This window comes from Phyllostomus discolor, chromosome 11 (assembly GCF_004126475.2).
Source record: "Phyllostomus discolor isolate MPI-MPIP mPhyDis1 chromosome 11, mPhyDis1.pri.v3, whole genome shotgun sequence".
NCBI classification, from domain to species: domain Eukaryota; kingdom Metazoa; phylum Chordata; class Mammalia; order Chiroptera; family Phyllostomidae; genus Phyllostomus; species Phyllostomus discolor.
This window is the reverse complement of record NC_040913.2, coordinates 47361893-47369079: the sequence shown is the minus strand read 5'-3', so window position 1 is coordinate 47369079 and position 7187 is coordinate 47361893. Positions and strand designations below refer to the sequence as shown.

The window sequence follows — 7187 nt, the reverse complement described above, 5'->3', positions numbered from 1 at the left end:
CATAGCCATCAGTCCTCCCATGGAAAGGACAAGTGCACTCCTGGAGCCACAGAGGAGCTGACTTATATTGGCAGAAATCCCCACCCCTGGTCCTTGATTGGTCTGTTTCCCTTAATGAGGACTCAAAACCTGCAGTTTGATTGGTCCAAAACCCACTGTCTGATTGGAATGGAGCTCCTCTGATTGGTGGATGAAGATGCCAGTGGGGATATAGTTACACAGCTCTGATCAGACAAGAAAAGCCTCAGTCCTATTGGTTGAACTAAGATTCTAGGAACTCCTTTATGAGGACTGGCTGGGAGTAACAGTGCAGGCAGGCCATTCAGTGAAAGCAAGCAGACAGCTTACTGCAGGCTTCTTGAAGTATGGTTTATATAAGAGTCCTTATTTATTAGCAATGGCTGCTAGGCTCTGTCTATAAAGTTGAGCCCAGGTAGCCAGCAGGAGTACTTGTCAACAGGTACATTCATTCTTGGGGGCAATATATGTCATATTTTAAAAAGTATGTTTGTAGCATAGTATTAATTGTATGATTCATTTATGTTAAAATTTTATAAATGTTTATGCATGTGTGTATAGGAAAAATATGTAAATTAGTTATAAAACAATCTGTTACCTGTGATTATTTGCTAGGGATTCAATTGCAGAATAATATGGCTTTGCACTTTGTATATTTCTTTATTATATATTTTGTGTATATTTTGTATATTTCTTTGTATAATTCTATATTATTTACATTTGTATGATTAGCATATACTTTTAAAAATAGAAAAATAATAAAGTTGAATTTTCAAACAACTAAATATGAGAATACTATGAGAAAAATATTATTAGAATGCTAGTTGTATAGGTATATATAAATTATGTCTATTAAAATATGCATTCACCACACTATCCTGCATTTAACACACATGTAGAGCCACATGTTTAAAAGTTTCTGAGAGTGATAAAATTTTGTTATATTCAGGTGGTATTATTTCAATTAAACAGTGTGTTCACTGTGTCTGCTGCACTTCATGCACTTTGTAAGTGATTACATATAGAAGATATTTCTAATGATACAAATTTTATATATGAACAAATATAATGTTATTTCAGTGGAAGATTATTTTAGCAGCATATGCATATGAACTTTGTAAAGATAGGTGTATAAAAAGATACTCTTCACAATGCTAATTGTATGTGTGAATAAGCACCATGTTATTTTAATGAAAGAATGCATTCACCACATTTGGTGGGTGGCTTTCACTCTGCAATGTGACATTTATAATAAATGTTTCCAGGAATGATATAATTTCCTCGTGTCCAGGTAGTGTTATTTTGATGAAAGAATGTGTTCATCACATATGCTTCATTTAACACACTCTGCAAAGCAACATATACAAAACAGATGTTTCTAATAATGCTAGTTGTATATGCCAATAAGAACAATGTTATTTAAGTAGATGTATTCACCATATTGATATGCACTTAAAATATTTTGTATTAAAGTATTTTGAATTTACATTTAAAATATTTTGTAAAGGTACATGCATAAAACATGTTTCTAGGGATAATATTTGTATATATTAACAATATCAGTGTTACTTCACTGAGAGAATGTGGTCAGCACATTTTGGAGCATGGAATACACTACCAAGTGACATGTATAAAAGATCTTAAATAAAACTTCATTTTAACATACATGCTGCATTGAATACACTTTAAAAAGGTGTATGTACACTGTCACCAGACTCATTTGCACACCCACACTTTCATTCTGTCCTCACCCTCTTTTCTCACCACCTTTTCCTACACTTTCCCCTTGTCTTCAACTAGAGGAGCACCTCTCTGAAAGATGCATTTTGGGGACTCAGGTCCAGCCCACCACTGCTGTCATTGCCTGAGGGAAGAGAGAAGAGGTTCCACTAGAAGAAAATGTCAGCCACCACTAAGGAAGAATTCACTGCCCACCCATTCACCCACCCGCCACCGCCCTGCCTCATTCATGGATACAGTCCTTTGTGCAAAGTGGTACAATCAAAAGGACTATATCTTCATTGAATTTTGTGTTGTAGACAGTAAAGATGTTAATGTAAATTTTGAAAAATCCAGACTTACATTCAGTTGTCTTGAAGGAAGTGATAAGTTTAAACATTCAACTGAAATTTATCCAAATGACTTCAAGCATTAAAAAAATGTACAGATCAATTTTATGTTGTTTACAAAAAGGAGAATCTGGTCAGTCATGGCCAAGGTAATAAAAAGAAAGGGCAAAGCTTAATTGGCTTAGTATGGACTTTAATTGGAAGGACTATGAAGATAATTCAGATGAAGACATGTCTAATGTTTATTATTTCTCTGAGATGGATGGTGATGAGGATGTAGATTCACCAGAGGTAGATGGAGGAGATAATGATTCACAAGATAGTGATGATGAAAAAAATTCCAGATCTGTACTAAGGAATGTTGTCCTCATCATATTTTTTAAAGACTCTTTTTAAAGATTTTATTTATTTATTTATTTATTTATTTATTTATTTATTTATAGAGAGGGGAAGAGAGGGAGAAAGAGAGAGAGAGAAACATCAATGTGTGGTTGCCTGTCATGTGGCCCCACACTGGGGACCTGGCCCGCAACCCAGGCATGTGCCCTGACTGTGAATCAAACCTGCGATGCTTTGATTCACAGCCCACACTCAATCCACTGAGCTACACCAGCCAGGGGGGTCATCATCATATTTTAAGAAAGAAAAACAATTTCTCTGCAAGATTTAATTGAGAGAATTCCTGTGTTGATAGCTCTAAAGGAGGATGCTGCACTTACTTCCTTTAATCCATTTTTTCAACTTGTTTGTTTTCTTAAAGGTAAGACTTTAAGAGTTCACATATACCATTGTATGGAGCAATTTTAAGTCATTGAAGGTAATGACATTATACACAAACATTTCCCAAACTTCCATGATGCTGTTAAGGTTCTAGGCAATTGATAGAGCAGTTGTGATAAAAACATTTCACCTGAGTCACTGTTACTTCATAACATAGATATGGACATGACAGAAAGCTCTTGGTTTACAAAAACATAACTAAGTTTTAGATCTTAGAATATGAACTCAAACTGACTGAAAACAAATTGGTTCATACCTTAAAATAGTAAACTGCAGTTCCTCTGGTATATTTTGTTCCACTAAAGTATTATTTTTCAAAAATTTACCTCATGTAATTGTACATAACTTCTTAGTGTTCCAGATGTACCTTAGCTAAAACTTAGTGAATGCCCTAAGGTGGTTTTTAAAGCCTGTATATTTGGACTGTTTTGATCCTTAAACATATATATCTCTCAGCATGGAAAATGAAGAAAGGCTGTACATTGTTGCTTGAGAGTGTGTAAATTTAGATCAAATTTATATTTACATTCTCAATATGGTAAATGAGTAGAAAAATTAATACACTATTGGATTTTTTTATTTTTATTTTTGATTCACCTTGTTTCAGGGCTGAAAACTTCAATTTATTGACTGGGCATTTTATTAAATGTCTATAATCTTTCTTTTTTGTGCTAATTAAAAAACTTTTATTGCATTTATTGGGGCATGATATTAAGAATGAGGACTGAAGATGGCAGCAAAGTAGGTGGGAGCTGAACCCACTTGCTCCTACACTGAACTGGGATCCCTAGCCAATCTTCCTGAAGAACAGAGTAAACGATCAATGGAATCCCAGCTTATATGAAGTTTGGAAGCCAAAATTGTAGAGGATATTGAAAAGCAGGCAGTAAGGAGATTGCCTTGAGATGGTAAGGTCCCGAGGACCTGAGAGAGAGCAAGGGAGTGGTGGAGGGAAAAGGCAGACAACTGTACTTGAACAACAATAAATCAGAAAATTTTTTTAAAAAGCAATTTTAAAACAGAAAAAGAGAACTCCAATTTTGGGAATTTCATTGCTATTATTTCTTTTGATTTTGGTTATTTTTCATGCAGTCTATTTTTTTCTTCTGGAACTCCCTTAGTTGAAAGTTGGACCACTCAAGATACCCCTTTTTTTTTTAAATTTTGTTCTTTCTCACTCTCTTCTGTGTTTGTAGTACACTTCTTACTATATCTCAGTTTGGTAAGTCTCTAATAACTATGTCAAGTCTGGGTCCTTTTGATTCTGTATTTCATTTATATAATTTATTTCAATTCTAATTTTATTATCTATCTCTTCATTTGCATATACCATTCTTCTTCCATAATTGTGTGTTCTTTTTACCTACACTATTCTTTCCTTTACTTTTTCAAAGAGCTTAATTATACTTAGTGTAAATTTATTTTGAGGTGGTCCTAGTTCTCTCTTTCTTCCTTAGTAATTTCATCCCCAACTGTTGATGTTTGGGCTTTCTTTATCATTATTAATTTTCTTCATTTGCATTGGAATTTAGCTCTTTAAGTTGAAGAATTTTTTTCCTCCTTCCAGGACCTAGGTCTCTGGTCAGGCAGTTTGTGTCTGTATCTAAACCAGCCTCCAGAAAACTGCATTCTAATAACTAGGACCTAGATGAATGCTCAGAGGAGTTTTTAAAAATCTGAACTTACACAAGATCCAGAATAACTAATGACCTAAATCCCTCTTCTCAAATTCGGAAACTTATCAACTCTCAAACTAAATGCATTAGTCTACATTTGTACAACTTTCTCCACAGTCTCATATTAATGTATGGAGTCCTGACCTTTCATTCCACATCCTCTTCTATTAGCATAAAATTATCTAAAATTCAGCAGCTATTTTCTTTTCAGGAGAAAAGAGAACGAAGTCCCTGTTGTGCCTCTGTTTTCTGTTTGTTTCCTGTGGTACATGAGCTCTGCTGTTTGTACTTGTATTAATTTCCTAAGGTAGCTGAAACAAAATACCATAAACTTGATACTTAAATGAAAAAAAATTTACTCTCTGGAAGTTCTGAAGCCTAGAAATCTGATATCAAAGTTTCAGCAGTTTCTAACTTGTCCAGTTTCTGGTGGTCACAGTCAATCCTTGCTGTTTCTTGGCTTAGAGTTGAGTCACTCCAATTTCTGCCTGTGTTGTCATATGTTTTTGCATTCTCATAAGGACACTAGTCATATTGGATGAGAGTTCACCCTGATGACCGAACTTGATTACATCTTCAAAGTCCATGTTTCTAAGGCTACACATTTACAAATATCACAAGTTGTAACTTCAACAATCTTTTGGGGGGACACAATTCAACCCATAACAATGGCCTTGCTCCAAGTCAGAAGAGGTGAGTTTGAGTGTGAGGGGCTATAAGATTATGTGGAAGTTGCAGAACATAGAACCACCTGCCACAGCTATCATTTCACTTGTGTGTATACAGCAGGAGCATCTTGTAAATCCCAAGTCAATAGCCATGTAAGCCCTTTATTTTTATCTTAGTACTATATTTTATTCAACCTGATATGTGCAAAGGATCACCTCAGCATGTACTCAATAGAAAAATTATTATTAAGGTGTTAGACACTCATTTTTTATACAAAATCTTGACACTGGTGTATTTATACTTACAGTACATGTCAATTTGGATGGACTGAATATTAAGTGCTCAATAGTGGCACATAGCTAATGACTACCAGATTGGAAATTGCAGTTTAAATAAATACTTTAAATAAATAAAGACTTTATATTTTAGAACAGTCTTAGATTTATAGGAAAAAATGAGTGGAAAGTATAGCGATTCCCACCACTGCCCCACAGCACAGTTTCTCCTATTAACACCATGTTAGAGATATACATATACAAATATACATAAATGTATAAATATATATACCTATAACATATTACACATTACTATAACATTATTTACTATAATCTGTCAACTTCAGTGTGGTACATTTATTATAATTTATAAATCAATATTTGTTTAGTAATAAAAGTTCATAGTTTACATTCAAGTTCATTCTTTGTGTTGTACATTGCATGAGGTTTGACAAATGTATAATGACATATATCTATCATTACAAAATCATATAGAATAATAATTTTACCTCCCTAGAAATCTGTGCTCCAAAGTCATAGGGATCTATAAGCATGACCCACATCATATATGTTTTGGGTGTTGGGAATATTGAGATTCCTTCTAGCTATTCTCCTCTGCTTTAGGGTAAGAAGAGAGAGGAATTTTCCCACATAGTCTCATGTTCTCACAACAGCATATATAATGGAGGAAACCAATGTTGTAGGTGTTGAAGTGGATCATCACAATATACTGGTTCCAGGGGTTGCATAGTTAATAGAACTGAAGAGTAGGAAATGCAATCAATTTTCAAAGGTAAAAAATGCAACTTTATGCTGAAAGAAGTAATCTCCAACCAAGAATACTTTACTTAACAAAGTTATTATTCAAAATTGAAGAAGAGATCAAGAATTTTTCAGATAAGCAAAAGCTAAAGGCATTTATCACCACTGAACTGGACTTAGAAGAAATGTTAAAGAGTCTTCTTTAAGGTGAAAATAAAGGTGAAAAAAATTAATAACAAGAAAACATATAAAAGTGCAAATCTCACTGGAAAATTAAACATATATGGTAAAGGTAGTAGATTAATCAATTATAAAGCTAGTATGATGGCTAAACAACAAACATAGTAAAAATAATTATACAATTGTTAAAGAAAAGACAAGATAAAAAGGTATCACATCAAAACATAAAACTTGGAGAGAGTAAAACTGTAAAGTTTTAGAATGCACTCAAACTTAAATTATAACTTAAAATTGGCAGTTATAAATATAATTTGTTATATGTAAGCCTCCTGGTAACCAAAAAGCAAAACCTATAGAAGATATACAAAAGATAATAAGAAAAGTATCTAAGTATATCACTAAAAAAGCTTGTCAAACCATAAAGGAAGAGACAAGGAAGGAACAGAAGAATCACACAACAGCCAGAAACAAAGGGGAAATAAGTTCCCCTATGTTGTGTTGACCAAAACAAAGGGGAAATAAGTACATGCCTATCAATAATTACTGTAAATGTAAATAGACTAAATTCTCCAATCAGAAGCCATTACATGGATAAATTGATAAAAGCAAACAAACAAAAAACCTAAGACCCATTTATGTTGCCTAAAAGAGACTCCCTTCAGGTGTAAGAATGTGCACAAAATGAAAGTGAGAGTATGAAAAAAGATATTCTATGCAGATAGACAGAAAGAAAGCTGGAACAGCTATAACTGTATCAG

At 33.6% G+C, this 7187-nt stretch overlaps 1 pseudogene; it reads left to right on the top strand.

Moving 5' to 3' along the window:
• The first annotated feature begins 1987 nt into the window (after positions 1 to 1987).
• Positions 1988 to 2462, top strand: LOC114508839 (annotated as a pseudogene).
• Positions 2463 to 7187: the final 4725 nt, after the last annotated feature.